General features: G+C 35.3%; 1 pseudogene; it reads left to right on the top strand.

Annotated features, from left to right (window-relative positions):
* Positions 1 to 16,722, top strand: part of LOC121989509 — an 89,862-nt pseudogene that overhangs the window by 52,201 nt on the left and 20,939 nt on the right.

Genomic DNA, 16,722 nt, shown 5'->3' with positions numbered 1-16,722 from the left:
ATGGGCGGAACAAAATGTTTGCCTATGCCAATCAGCATAGAATGGAATTTGAAACCTTAACAAGAAGTGACTTAGAAAGTTGAAGAAATATATGTTTCTTTTGTTAAATATTAATGGTCATACATGTCAGTTATCCAAATCTGTCATTACTGTGGGGAGAATCTGTTCCCTTTTTATCATGATTTTTAGTTGAAAATTTTCACATGCATGGCTTGAAATAGTTTAGTATCTTGTATGATTGTAAATTTCTTCCTGTATCTTTCAGAGGTTATTTGTTAGATTTGGGAGCTTAATTTAAAGGTTTCACAGAATTTTTCTGTTTGCCCATGCCAACAGCAACGAGCGCATAATGAAATTCCAAACCATAATAAGGAATAATTTGGAAAGTTGAAGAAATACATGTTAACTTCTTTCATTGAATATTAATGGTCATACATATGTCAGTTATTTAAATATGTCGTTACGGCCCAGGAGAATCTGCTCCCTCTTTATTATGATTTTTAGATGAAATTTTGCACATGAATGGTGAAGTATTTTAGCATCTTGTATGATTGTAAATTTCTTCGTCTATCTTTCTCAGTTATTTGCTGCATTTGGGAATTTAATTTAAAGATTTCACAGAAGTTTTCTGTTTCATGGAACTACGATGCATGTTAATGGTTTCTGTCATTGTATGATCCTGTTCTCTATGGATCTCATGTGGTGAAGATTTTAACCTTCAAGTACTTGACAATGTCAGATTACTCATCTATCTTTAGAAATTTTAGAAATTGAAAGAAAGAACTAACTTAAATATTAAAAGATGATTTGGACTATTCTTTAAGCCCCGCCCTAGTTGGTTAAAGGTAGAGGTCTGCAATTTTGGGGGAATGGGAAATCCATACATATCTTACCATTTACTTTCTTGATTATTGATTCTATGTATCTTTTCTCAAGAAATGTTCAAATTTAATAATTTAATGGTTAAATTTTTTGGATCATCCTGTATACCAATCATTTCCTTTATTTGTTTGCAGGTTGGTTTGCTCCATGGTGTGATGTCTGATAAGGAATATGCTGTCATAATAAACTGCATTTACATGAATCTTTCAGAAGAACCTAAACTCCCTCCTAGTTTCCGTGGGCATCGAACTGGAATAGAATCCATTCGAATGATTGCGGATAAAGTTAATTTGAACAGTCAGCTCTTACTCTCACGTACTGTATTTATTCTAGCTGTTGACATTCACCATGCTTTGTTGGAGCTGTTGAATGGTCTTGAAGAGGGGTCTCCATTAGCTCAGATTGCTGTAAATTCTGCTAAACTTCTTATAAGTTTTGTATAGTTTTGGCTTATTATATGCATGCATTTTTTTTTGTCCTTTTACTTCTAGATATATGTTACCTTTTTCCCCATTAAAACTGACAATATTTCAGTTTCTCCATTGTTTATACATATTTTTTGTTTTATTTTGACAGTGAGTTTCTTTTATCTGGTTTTGTGTTTGAAATGTTTCATGTTTTTGGCAGTTCGATGGTCTTTGGGTTTCATATCGAACAACGTCTTTTTCCGAAGCAGACCTGTATGTTACAATTCCGAAGTTCTCTGTGTTGGATATCCGCCCTGATACGAAACCTGAAATGCGATTGATGCTTGGTTCTCACACAAATATATATAAGCCCAGTTGTACTGGTACCGACCTGATTTTTCCAAGAGATGATTCATATGCCAACAATTTGGACAATGGAACTGGTTCAAATGCTTCTTACCTGACAATGTTGATATTGGATTACCGATGGAGGCCATCATTTCAATCTGCTGTAATTAGAATTCAGCAACCACGTGTTCTTGTTGTTATTGATTTTCTTCTTGCAGTTGCTGAATTTTTTATCCCTAGTTTGGGTTCAATTACTGGCCGCGAGGAGACTATGAATCCAAAGAATGATCCACTCATATACTCAGACAACATAATACTGTCAGAACCGGTTTACTTGCAAAGAAACCAAGTTGTGCACCTCTCTCCTAGAAGACAGTTAATTGTAGATGGCTGTGCTTCGGATGAGTTCATTTATGATGGTCAGGGAGGCACATTATCTTTGAATGAAGATATTTACATCAAAGGACAAACATATACAGGACCCATTTTAATAATTGGGCGTGGAAAGAGATTGAGGTTCAGGAATGTAAAAATTGAGGTAAGTGTGTTTGAGTTTATATAAGATGGAGATTGCTAGCTTTTGTGCCCTGTAATTTTTTAGCTAAAATATTATTGACTGGAATTTTTATCTTTGACTAAGTGTGAAGAGCAAGTACTATAATTTGATCAGTGTAGTACTGTTTGAGAACTGGTACCTTCAAATCTTGGTACGAACTCATTTATTAGTTGAACTGAAAATGATGCTAGCTAAGGGTTAAAATTTTGTTCAGCGTTGCCTGTTGCATGTAACATTCTGTTCATTAGTTAAGATGTGGAACCCTCGATCAGTATTTTTAAACCCTGACTGGACTGGCCGTTTGAACTGGTTTGTAACAAAAAAACGGGTTGCATAAAAACCAATGAAAACCAAAAAAGGGGCTAAAAATAATAAACCCAATAAAATAGGTAGAGTTTGGTTGCTTGGATTGGTGGTCGGGTCATTAGAGTTTCTAATGGGAGAATGAAGCCATGATGGTTTGATCACATTAGCTGTCAATTTAAAAAGATTTTTTTTGTAAAGTTTTGAATAATTAATTTTGAAAATATATATTCTAAGAGATTTGAATTAACTATCTAGATTTTTTTTAAACCTATATATTATTCAGTTTCTTTATTTTTCAAATATTCATCTGTTTAAACCGGGAACTAGCTGGCAGTTTGATCTGGTTTGTAACAGAAAACGGATTGCATAAAGAGTAAGAGGATATAATAATAAACGGTAACCATCTCCCACATGATTGAATGAGACTTTCTCAGCTTCCACCTGAATGCCTTGACATTTGGGTCAGATTGCCTTTTTTGGTTTCTTTTTGGATATAATCTTGACATTTCTTCTACATGGCTCTATTTTGTTTATCCTCTATTTTCTGTCATTTTGAAGTTAAAATTTATCACCTTCATTAAACTTTGTGTTTACTTTCAGATTGTCTCAATTGTTTTTGTCACCAACCATTTTTATTGACTACGTTTACATAGGTTGATGCCCAAATTGATATAACAATTTGGGGACATGTCTGATTTCCTTTCTTGGTGACTTCTTTTTTCTTTTGATTTATTTCATCAGAATGGCGCATTACTACGAAAGTGTACACACCTAAGTAATGGTAGCAGCTATTCAGTGTCTGCCGATGATGGTGTTGAGATTTCTTTATTGGATAATCTTTCCTCAGGTGTAGATCAGCTTGGTTCTCGTCAAATTCAAGAAGGCCAACAGAAGAGTGATCTAAGTTCGGATTTAATATCATCTTCAAGTCAAATGCTTAGTGTTACTTTTGAAGTCCAGGTACACAAGGGATCTACAATTTATTTTCTTTATAGTCACTATGATAATTATTTACCTGAAATATCTGCAACCACAAGGGATCTTCATTAACTTTCAGAATGGCATATGCCACACAAACACAGTTTAAAATGTTTGTTCATTAGGAGTATCAATTTAGGTTCAAATCAGCATGTGTAAAGTAAGGATATTGCTTGTGTTTGATATAAAATGTTTTTTGCATCTCATATGGTACCTTATCATTTAACCATAATCTCTATGTGACGTCTCTTCTAGCTTCTCACACGAGATGATCTCTAGACATCAGTATCTCTACTAATTTCCTTCTAGCATACTTTTTTTTTTTTAACTTTATTTGCTTGCACCAGATTCTTTGCGATTATTCTTTGTTGAAGCCAAGTTTTTGCATCTGTTGAATTTTGCATCAGAGTTTTGATAACATTAAACAGTACCTTTGACATTTTAGAGAAATCAAGAAACTTGATCTGGAAGTACTTCATAGTTTTTATGTTTTTGCTTCTTTTGCAGATTGTCTCTCCTGAATTTACTCTCTACTATAGTTCCAAATTGCACTCTAATGATTCCTTGCACATTGAAAAGTTAATCCGAGTAAAGATGGACTTGAGTTTTATGTAAGTATTTTATATTCTTTCGAGTATAAAAAGGGATGTCCTTTTATACACTAAGTCGATAGAATAGTTTCTATGCATATTCACAGATTCTGTTTACAGGTACGCTTCCAAAGAAAATGACACTTGGGCACGGTCTCTTGTGAAAGATTTGACTGTTGAGTCTGGTTCAGGACTTCTTGTTCTTGCTCCGGTCAATATTTCTGCAGGATATACCTCTGTTAAAGAGAAGACAAATATATCAATTACATCTACAGATATATGTATCCACCTATCTCTCAGTGTTGCTTCTCTTTTATTAAAATTGCAAAATGAGGCTCTCAGCGCTTTGCAGTTTGGTAATATTAATCCTTTGGCTTCTTGTTCTAACTTCAAAAGAATATGGGTCTCACCAAAAGGTTATGATTGTTTCATTAGTGTTTTTGATTTCCTTTAACATATATAAGAGTGGAGACTTAAGCTGTGTGATATTGATAGTAATATAACCTTTTTTGTTTTTCTTTTAATTTTCATTATGGATTATTGCAGGCAACTTACCTGGATACAAGCTCACATTCTGGAGGCCCCGGGCACCTATAAATTATGCTATACTTGGTGATTGTGTGACATCAAGGTGCGTAAACATCAATGAGATAAGTCACTTCTTTATATGTTGGTCTTATTTTGTTTTTCAATGATATTTGAGAATATGTAGAAGAGCATCCTGTTCTAACCCACGCTTCACACTCCAACACAGTCCCTTGTTGAATGTGAGTTTTTTTATTGCATAGCAACACGGTCCTTGTGTTTGCGTGTGTTGAGTAGTGTATTCACGGAATTTGAACCCTGAGTTTCATTTATATCGGATACTCATATAGCATATATCATCCAATATAAGGAAATCTGAATCACAGCTTAATAATTGATAAATTAATATGCATATGTATATTAAGAAGGTATGTGTCATAATGCAAGGGCTAGAGGATTATTTGTAATATTCCTTACAACAACAACAACAACCAAGCCCTTTCCCACTTGGTGGGTCGGCTGTATGAATTCTTTTATGTCATTGAGCTCTATCTTCTATTATATCATCATCTATATTTAAATAAATTTTATCTTGTTTTATTGTTGCTAACCAAATCTTTTTTGGTCTTCCTCTTCCTTGTTTGATATGTAATATCCCTTATTTATCAATATTTCCCACACATGGTATTGAAGACATCTCTTTCTCCCTCATGTAACAACTCCTATGTGAGCTTCTCTCTCAATGAGAGTCACCTCCTACATACTACCTGAGTTGAGGATTTGCTCTGCTGCTGGCTATTGCACCTCCATTGCGCTCACATTTTTTGCCTTCTTCCTTATATCAACTGCCTATAGAGGTGCTACATCATGATTGGTATTGTTACCCTCTGCTCTAACGTCTTGCCTATAGTCTCGTTTGTACACCCCACAACACTCCTAGCCTTGCACCATTACCACTCCTACCACCAACACCAACGTTGCTCCTTCCAGTGGTACAAAGTTTGTCTTTTTTCACCCCTAGGGATTCCAGGCGCCTTGGCTTCCTTGCATCAAAGTTTACTATAGTTCCTACCTTTGCCTCTTACTGACTATTACGAATGTTGTCGATGCCATCTAGATCCACTACTGCCTTCTATGCTCGTGAGGCTTCATCACCAAAACTCGCCCAACCTTGCTTTTTTGGGTATGTGGAATTTTGTTGGACTGATCCAATCATGTTGTGTAATCCTGTTAAGGCCCAATGAAACTGAGTCATTCATTTATTTTTTGTGTCAATGGATAAATTCAACTATGCTTGGTGTACTCTTCTTTGTCTATGTTCATCATTTTGTGAATTTCAAGTTGATGTGTCTTGTCTCCACACCATTTTGTCGAATTCTAAAATTGGATTAGTCCCCCATGTGTGCATTGTTCTGCACATAATCGTCATTAGCTAAGCTTTTATGTTTCCTTATGCCTCTACAAATATTCATTCTACCCATCATCATTATTGGTTTCGCATATGCACCTTTATCAGTCTATAGATATTATTGTTGATGGGGGCTCCTACATGTGTTCTTTTTTTGCATCATCGTTGTCAATTGCCTGTCGTGTCATCTGCATGTGCTATTTAGTGGATCTCAAGTTAAATAAATTCACTTTTCACATGTCTCATTTTGCATGCATCATTTCATAGAGTCTCAAGTCAGATCATCCTCTCTCCACATGTCATTCCGCAGATACTTCAAGCCGGATTAATTCTCTCCATGTTAGTCATTCTTACAGACTATGTGGGATCAATCCTCTCTTTGCGTGCATCATTTCTGTGAATCCTAAGCCAAATGAGTATTTCCTCTACAATGCATCATTCCACAAACATCTGTAGATGGATTGATTCTCTCTCGTTTGTATGCATTGATCCAGATTTGAATTCATGTTCTTCTTCTGCCGCTTCTTCTTGATTCATTCCTTCTACTAAAGGCCGACAACACTCATCCTGGAACTCCAACATGGCACTGAGATTGTATCGTTCTGGTGGGGATTATACTGTCTCAAAATAACATTTTAACCGTGCATTGGCTTTCCTAGTTAACTTCTATGTCAAAAAAAAGATGGCATTTGAAAATGATAGGTTTTAACCATGGTTTTCTTTTTCCAAAACTATGACATATCTGGTTGTTGTTATGAAACTTATGACCCTACCACAATTAATTTTACATTGTATTTCCATCTACTTCAAATGTCATCTTCACTGCTTTCTCATAGTACTGCTATTTGGTTCCTATGATCTGATCAGATCCATTGACAGAGTAAGCAACACAATCCAATTGTTTCATTAAGTCATATTCATTTTTATTTATTCATTGCTTTTTCATAGTACCATAGTTTAAAATTTCATTCCGTGCCGGGGCGGAACAGGCGAAACTTATCGTTCCGCCCGCGCACCGAAACCGGCACCGAACCAGGGAAGATTTCGTTGCGTTGTGAGTCGCTCGTCGTCGCGTGGTAGCGTCGCCAGAATCTTCCCGTGCCGTCGGAAGCATCGCGGGGCGGCAAACGCGTAGGGGGCGACGGAGGCATCGCGACGCTACGTTTCTGGAGGCGTTGAAAGCGTCACGGGACGCTTCCGGCGCCACCGGAAGCGTCGCCGGACGCCTCCGGCGCCGTCGGAGGCGTCCTTGGGGCGTCGGATGGGTCGCGGCGTCGCGCGTCGCGCGTCGCGGGTGAGTCGCGGTTTCGGGGTTACTGTGCAAAATTAATTTTGCAATTTAAATAAATCAAACATTTCCCATTCCCACTCAATTGTGATATTTTAAAGAGACTTTTATAAACCCTAATTAAATTATCCTAATAAAATATAAAAATATATATTTAATTTTTTTAAAAAATAATAATAAATTTTATTAAATAATATTCTGAAATTGTTTTTACTATTTTAAAAATTCTAAAAAATTCTAATAAATCAAATTTTTATTCTTATATATTTTTTAATTATTTTATATTTTTTTACTGTTTTAATATTTAATTGATATTCTATTTTTTTATTATTTTAAATATATACTATTTAAACTATTAATTAATTAAATAAACAAATAGTTAATTTATATGATTATTATATATAAAATAGTATTTTGTATTAATTTATATAATTATGATTATTTAATCTGGACATTGGAGAACTATAAAGGTTATCTAAGTAAAATATTACAAGAATTATTGCTTCTATTTAACATATTATATTATGATGTATCAATTTTAATTAGAGTTATTTATACATTAATTGTTTTTTTTACAAAATTATATTTAATTATTTTTCATAACAATATTAAGTTGTTTAATAATGGAGAACTTATATAAAATCAATATATAATTTATTTTTAAATTATACACAATAAATATATTTATCTAATAATTACTATATATATATATATATAAATAAAAAAAATACCGAAACTGTATCGGTACGATACGATACCGAAACCGTATCATTCCGGTCTGGGACCGAAACCTCGGCACGGGTCGAAATTTTAAACCTTGCATAGTACTGCTATTTGGTTCCTATGATCTGATCAGATCCATTGACAGAGTAAGCAACATTTTTCATTAAGTCATATTCATTTTTATTTATTTCTTCTGAAAACATTTTCCATGGTATATTAAGCTTATTAGTATGTTTGAGCTAATATTAAATCTTTGTGCCGACCCACTTTTATATGAGAGAGCCATGCTCTGTAGATATAGGATGGTCACTGGTTAAGTGCAATTTACCCTATGCCAGAATTGTTCCAACAAAAAGGGAATATAAGAATCTATGGCCTAAAGACAAACTGAATGATAGGCAAAATATATGAAATAATCTCCCAAGAAAAGATAGCTAACATCGTGTGCAGACTCAGAGCTCTAGTATGCAATTAACTTTAAGGAAAACTAGTTAAAAGTAAGATCTAAAAGAAACTCAGAGTTGAAGTAGATTACAAATTCATAATCACAAACAATTTCATTTGGCTCAAAATGAGATAACCCTTCTGCACCAGTGCAATATTTACAATTCTGCACCGAAGTGTTCATGAAACTACTGCATCACAGATATTTCATCTATCCTGCTTTTAATCTTAATTAAAATGACAGAATTTCAGTGTTCATAAATAATTTTCAGAAAATACATAAAAAGATAAGACTAAAGGCACAAAGATTTAATATTAGCTCAAAAATGCTAATAAGCTTAAGAGTGGGACTCTTCTGATAATCTTATGTAGGTAATATAAGTTAATTTTGAAACCAAAAGGGAGGTGTTAAGCTCAATGTCGAAGTTGTTCAAGGGTGATTAGTGCAATTTGCAATAACATATTAAAATTATAAAATTACTAAAGTAACTAGTCCTCATGTATTGTCTTGTACCACTCAGTCTAGGGTAGTAACTAAATGTATCATCCACTCATGTCATGTCATCTAGCATAGCCAATAATTATTGTTCTGGCAAATGACTAAAAACATGATACTAGTTAGCATGCATAATCTTCAGTGTTGCCCATTTTGAGGAGTACCATATCATGTTGAACACTTGCTATGCTTTTACACGCATCTGAATGTGATATGATGAATTTAGATTGAAGATATCTTGAGTAATGTTATATGTTTGCATTTTGTTTATCTAAATTATTAATTTAATTGCTAGTTTTATTTTTAAAAGTAATTAAGTGTAGGAGTAAATCATCTTGAATTCATCTTTGTAAAAAAAATTGAGTAAAACTCATTTTTAATTCAATTGTCTAATTGATCTAATCTCAAATATAGAAGTAAAAAAGCTGTAAGTCAAAGAAAATTAAATGAGTAAATCTATCAGACTTTGACGCATGCTCATTATCGACATGATATGATACAATAAATTTTTTATCCAACTAACTATTTAATTACATTAGTTTTATCGTTATAAGGGATTGATCATTCACATTTAGAATATGCTTTTACTATGTAATATTCATTTTTAACCTAACTAGTGAAACTCTTCTAAATTCATCTTAGCATATGTTGTTTCAACTTTCAACACATGCCAAAGTATTCCAAGTACATACTGAAATTGCACCATTCTTATTGGGGACCAACTGGAATAATAATTTTTAATCCCTGGTATCAATAAACTAGAAGGGGAGCTTTGGCGCAACGGTAAAGTTGTTGCCATGTAACCAAAAGGTCACGGGTTCGAATCCTGGATACAGCCTCTTGCAAAAAGCAGGGTAAGACTGCGTACAATGGACCCCGCATGGCGGGAGCTTTGTGCACCGGGCTGTCCTTTTTTTTTTTTTTGGTATCAATAAACTAGATGTAACCCCAAGTATAGATTGAAATATCATTTCTTATTTGCTTAAAATGGGTGATAGAAACCACCAGTCATCCACACCAGTTGCACTTGGAGGAACCACATTGAAGGGTGTTCCCAGGGTAGCATCAGGAATCCATTTTGAATTGAAAAACAATATTGAGTGGGTGACATTGGTTGCACATGGCGGAACCACATTGAAGGGTGTTCCTAGGGTAGTATCAGCAATTCACATTGAATTGAAAAACAATATTAAGAGAGTGACAACAGTTGCACATGGAGGAACCACATAGAAGGGTGTTCCTAGGCAATATCTTAGGTAGGGAGCATTTACTATATTCTTGTGTACAAGCTGGACAAGCATGAAGGGAGAGTAAGGGGATCTCTTTGGTGAACAGGACACTTGCTACATATCTTCTTCTTACCCATGCCTTCTCATCTTCACATGGATCTCCCTCTTTTCTTCCTCTCTCTCATGGAAGCCATCTTTTGTAGTGGCTAAGGTACAGAATTTCATACAGGGAATAGGATTTTTAAAATTTGCATTGCACAATTGAGCTGCCCATAAATGGATGGTCCATGTCTGAATTGTTTATTGAACTTATATTTATTGCCCATGCTGGACGACATGGTGCTTGATAAGAAGCTACTTGTATCTTTTTTTCTGTAGTGAAGGGAATTTCTGCTGCACACTTGACTATGTTGTTAAAGATGCTAAATTATGAAATGCATCCGCAGGCCTATTCCTCCATCTCAAGTTGTACTAGCTGTAAGCAATACCTATGGTCGGGTTCGAAAACCTGTTGGCTTCAAGTTTATAGCATTCATTTCTAGTATTCTGGATTTGGGAAGTGCAACCCAACTGAACAAGGATACAGACTGCTCTATATGGATGCCAATCCCACCTCCAGGATACTTGGCGGTAGGATGTGTAGCTCATCCTGGAAACCAACCTCCTCCGAATCACATTGTCTATTGCCTTCGTGCTGATCTTGTAACATCAACTAAGTTTTCAAGCTGCATTTCCCTCTCACCACCTAGTTCTAGGTACATTTCCCTACCTCTCTGTTCTGTACATGCACTGAATAACTATATACTAATTTTTCTTTGATATGATTGTAGGGTTCCTTCTGCATTTAGCTTATGGCGCGTTGATAACGTTGTTGGTTCTTTTTATGCACATAATTCAGTGGATTGTCCTCCTCGGACAGAAAGTTTTGATTTGCACCAGATTCTTTTGCGCAATCCTGATGACATTTACTCAAAGGAAATAGCAGACAAGGTGCCACAATATCAGCAAGATGGGAATAGCAGTTCAAATTCCTCTGGATGGGATATTTTGAGAACTTTATCAGGTGCAACTGCATATTGTATGTCTACTCCACGATTTGAAAGAATTTGGTGGGATAAAGGATGTGACATGAGAAGATCGATTTCGATATGGCGACCAGTAGGACGCCCAGCTTTTGGCACACTTGGTGATTGTGTGACAGAAGGGTTAGACATTGGCTTTTCTTATGTTTTCTAAATGATACATAATTTGTGTGTATATTAATTCACAAGTTACTTGTTTCAGTTTAGAACCACCAGCTTTAGGATTGATAACATAATTTGTGTATATCATAATTCACGAGTTACTTGTTTCAGTTTAGAACCGCCAGCTTTAGGATTGCTTTAGGATTGATCTTCAAGTGTGACAATCCAGCAATTTCTGCAAGACCTGTACAATTCACTAAAGTTGCACATATTTCTGGAAAAGGATTCGATGAAGCCTTTTTCTGGTATCCAATTCCTCCTCCTGGTTATGTTTCATTTGGATGCGTGGTGACAACAACTGATTATCCACCAAAAAAGGATTTTGTCTGCTGTCCTAGATTGGATCTTGTTAGCCAAACAAATGTTGCTAGTGAGCCCATTTCTAGGTCATCCAGTTCAAAGGGCACAAATTGTTGGAGTATCTGGAAAGTTGAGAATCAGGTATCCCCCAAGTTTTTTGTAATTCGCTTCTATTTCACATCCTGACGTCTTCTTATTTTCTTGCATCATTGGTTCTTATTATCTTGCAGGCCTGTACTTTTCTTGCACGTTCTGATCACATTATACCAACAACCCGATTGGCTTACAAATTTAGTGACTATGCCAAACCTAAAGCACGTGAAAATGTTGCTGCTGAGTTGAAGTTGGGACTTCTCTCACTGAGCGTTTTGGACAATTTTTGTGGAACAGTGAGTAGCCTTGTCATGCTTACATTGATCTTAGAAAGAAGACGCTTCAATCTTCTTATTTACTATATTAATGCTTACTTTTGATTTGGTTCAGATGACGCCACTTCTCGATACAACAGTGACAAATATGAATCTTGCTACGCATGGGAATTTTCAAGCAATGAATGCTGTTCTAATATGTTCAATTGCTTCATCCACATTCAACAGACAAATAGAGGCATGGGAGCCTCTAATTGAACCATTTGATGCCATATTCAAGTAATTCTTTGTAATTTATATATTTTTTTGGATTTCAAAAAGGTTTTAAAAAATGGGAGGGTATTTCATTCACAGTTCCATATGTTCCTATACTTTCTTAAATATGGTATATGCTGGACTTTACTAGTATTTCCATTATTGGTTCTTTTTGACCCTTTAGGATTGAAACATATCACACAAGCAAAAATTCACAATCCATGGTCAGCAAGCAAATTCGTTTTTCTGCAACAAGTGCTCTAAATGTTAACATTAGTGCTGCAAATCTAGAAACTCTCACCGAAACTATTGTTTCCTGGGGTAGGCAAAATGACGTGGAGCACAAATTGTTGAGAAAAAGCGAGGTAATGTATGATGTCAATTCACCTGTTACTCCATTGAGATTTCCTGTGTCTGCAGTTGAACTGATTAAATGTTTTTATTCTTTCAGGAAACAGCTGAAAATTATAGTAATCCAGTCAATTTAATATCTTCTGCATTAGATGATGATGTTCAACAAGTGATTCTTGAGAACAAACTCGGATGTGATGTGTATTTGAGAGAAATTGAACAAAATTCAGAGACAACCAAGTTTTTACAGCACAATGGACATATTTCACTGTTCTTGCCTACTCCAAGATTTTTGGATAAGCTAAATGTCGTGGCCAATTCTAGGGAATCACGCTATTATGTTGCTATACAGATTCTTGAGTCTGAGGTCATACAACTATATTTATTCTTATACTTGTACTATAAATCAGCATTTCTGGATATGATCCTGTTTCACACATCTGCAGGGGCTAACTATAGTGAACGATGGCAATAGCCATGACTACTTTTGTGCATTACGGCTGCTTATTGATGGTAAGGTATCAGATCAATACAAACTTTTCCCACAGAGTGCAAGGACAAGATGCGTGAGCCCATTGGTATCAGAGAACATCAAGAGTCGTGCTAGGTGGAATGAACTCTTCATATTTGAAGTTCCTGAGAAGGTTTGCTTCTAACTTCTGTTCTTTATTTAATTATAGCTTAGCAAGTATCAACAACTTTGATTTCGAACATATTCAATTTAAGCAATTTTTTTTCTTCTTTTACTCCTTGGCTGTCCCCATTTTATGTGCGCTTGTATATTTCGTATTACTATTATATTTTGTTTGATTGGGTAATTTATTTGAGTTTGATCATGGAAGGGTATGAATGTCTGTATAACATTATTGTGCTAACGGATATGTCTGTTCCATATTTTAGAATTTTAATCAAAAATCAATTCCAAGCTCTTTTATGGGGAAGTGCTTGTTTGGGGTCAAGCTACTTTCTCATATTTCTGGATTTAATCAGTATGGATCATATCTCAAGATTCTGTGCTTCTAAAACGGCCTATTTATTCCCATCAAATAATAGTTACTTTTTCTGAATTACTTTGTTATTTTGATTTTTGAGTTTTATATTAACCTTTCATGTTGCTTTTTATATTTTAAAGAAAAAAAATGCAAACCCAATTCAAGAACTACATTTTGCACCATGAAAAATTTCTGATCTATATTATTGTTTTGATTACTTTATGCAAAATCATAATTTTGGATCTCATTTCATGCCAGTTGACACATTCTACTTTTTTATAGGTTGAAATTTAAATAAATCATGATAGAAAATTACCGAATTTGCATGTATCACTTGAGATCATGAACCGAGGTCCTTCTTGATTCAGGATTGTGATTCCTTCCTCATAGGTGCCACTAGCACCATTTCTTGGCATTGGTGAAACAAATGATACTTTGGTCGAGTACCTAAACCTTCTCATAATGAAAATTTTAAACCTTTTATTCAATTTTAATGTGGAACAAAATGTACTACACTAACCCTATGCATACTACCTCTAACACTCTCTTCAAGCTAGAATATAGATTCTATGTATAGCCATGTTATATAAACTAGAAAAGCTTTCATAAACTCATAGACCAAGGCTCAAAATCTTGAGTCGTGTCAAAATTTCGGTCTTTGACTAAAACGATATTGTTTTGGTATCATGTTGATGTTTCGATGCATGGTGCCGGTAATGGATTGGAATTGAAGAAAGAAGGAGATGAACCAAAGAAAGAGACATTGTATGTGTTGAGCATGGTTTGAAATCTTGTACCATGCCTGGTAAAATGGTTAAAACATATCATTATGGTAAATTATCAAAACTCAATACCACTCAGCATAAACAAGATTTCCTTCCTTTGTTTCATCTCTTTCCTCCAACCTCCAATCTGTTACCAAACCATACATTATAGCATTGGCATGATCGTCAGACTGAAACTATGTCACGAGTCCAGATTTTGAATCTTAATGCCGAGTGGTATCTAGTTTTGGTGATTTATCAGAATGATAAGTTTCGACCGTTTCGCTTGACACGGTACGAAATTTCAAACAATGCTCTAGACACTGATAATTTGCACACAAGTGAAACAAAATTTAAGGAGCCTCAACACAACCAATTATGTCTTTGACTCAAATTAGCACATAGATAAAGAGAGCAGAAACAGAGAAGGATAAGAGAATTTCAAGGACTTTATATTTCAAATGGGTTTCTCCCTAAAGCTATAAACCAAGGGAAATCCTAGAGACAGGATAGAGTGCACAACAAAGATAGTGACCCTTTGCTACAGTTAGCGACATGAGAATAAGATATATTCTTTGTTCAGGTCTTCATTGAAGATAGAATAAGATTCATTGCTAGACTTAACAACATGAGAATAGCTATTCAAATATTTATTATAAATTAAGCTGCATATGCAACATGCAAATAAGATAGAATAAGATATGTAAAAGGAAATGAGAAGATGTAGGAGAACAAGTTGGATCTAGACCAACTCCAAAATGAATAAAGAAGATTTTCTAGGTCTAGAACTGGCTTCTCTTATAATAAGAGAGTAAAAGAAAATAGATACTCGCTTGGAGAATAACACTAAAGAGATTAATGGATGATATTGAAGGCTAATAAATGAGGAGCAGTGAGATCTAAAATTTATTGATAGTAATCAAGTGTGCTGGAATTGTGTAAAGGTTGTTCTCCCCTCGTAGGAGATCCTTGCAGTGTGGTCGTTGAAATGTGTGACCAGCATGTGCAACTACATCACCAAGAGTGGCATCACTCAAACACAATAGAGTGATTTACACATTCGTGCCAATTGGTGATGGAGACGACACAACCTGGTCACAGCACTATGGAAGATCGAGGGAATCCAAGGTCAAAATCGAGAATAGAAGCTATTGATGGTGTGTGGCAGGACAAAAGCTCACCATTAAATATAGGAGCTGCACCATGGGTGAGTGCAGATCTAGCATGAGGTGCTTGAGTAGTGGTGGTTCTTATGGGCTAGCGAAATTCGCATGTAGAGAAGGAGCTTATGCAAAGGTGTCTTTGCATCGCAGACACATGAAGGAGGTTGCTTGTCGGATCTAGTTGCATGAAGGAATCACGTTGGCAGAGAACTCTCTAGAACAAGCATTTCTGTTCCTTTAGTCTTCTGTGCTGCAAGGCACTGACCACATGGGGAAGAATCATGGCATGTGAAGGAGGCTCATTCATGTTAGTGGCCAGCTATCATGTGCAAGTGTCACATGATCAAGTACGAGGAACCATTGTTTCACATGGGTGAGGGATAGGAGGAGAGAAAGGATGGAGAAGTTGATTTTTTATTCGATTTATAATTTGGGGAATGAATTCTTGTTTCCTAATGAGATAATCATTGCGTGAGTATACATAGACTGATGATAAATCCCTAATATTAGAACTAATGATGTGAGATAAACCAACTAGACTAATATCCCTATTGATACTAATACCTCTAACACCTTCTATGTTTCTAGACCCAAATTGATACATTCTAATATTTTATAACATAAGATGATTTCTCAAATCCCCACTTAGCGGGATAAAAGCTTGGTTGTTGTTATTGTCAAGCCGATTTCTCAAAGAGGTCTAGAGTACATGTAATTCAGAAAACCTAACTCCTTTGTTGATGATGGAAATTCTTCTGTCCATAAATCCTTCTCCAATGCAGTCATTCTGGTAGTCAAGCTTGGTCTGGTTTGCGATGTGACTTGCTTTTCTCATTTGAATTTGCTGCCTAACAAAATTGTTTGAGAGTTATCTCACTACTTTCAAATTGTTTCCGAACATTGATCCACTATTGTTAACCAAACATTTCATTTTAGTCTTCTCAGTTCTGGATTTTTTTTTTCTTTAAGAAGCACTATTATTTATTGACTGGATATCAAGACTGATAATTTCTTCAATATTTCAGGGAATGGCTAATCTCGAAGTTGAGGTTACAAATCTTGCTTCGAAAGCTGGAAAAGGTATTAATTTGCTTACATGTATTCT

The sequence above is a fragment of the Zingiber officinale genome, chromosome 6B (assembly GCF_018446385.1).
Source record: "Zingiber officinale cultivar Zhangliang chromosome 6B, Zo_v1.1, whole genome shotgun sequence".
NCBI classification, from domain to species: domain Eukaryota; kingdom Viridiplantae; phylum Streptophyta; class Magnoliopsida; order Zingiberales; family Zingiberaceae; genus Zingiber; species Zingiber officinale.
The sequence above is the reverse complement of the archived record's forward strand: the minus strand, read 5'-3'. Positions and strand labels throughout refer to the sequence as shown.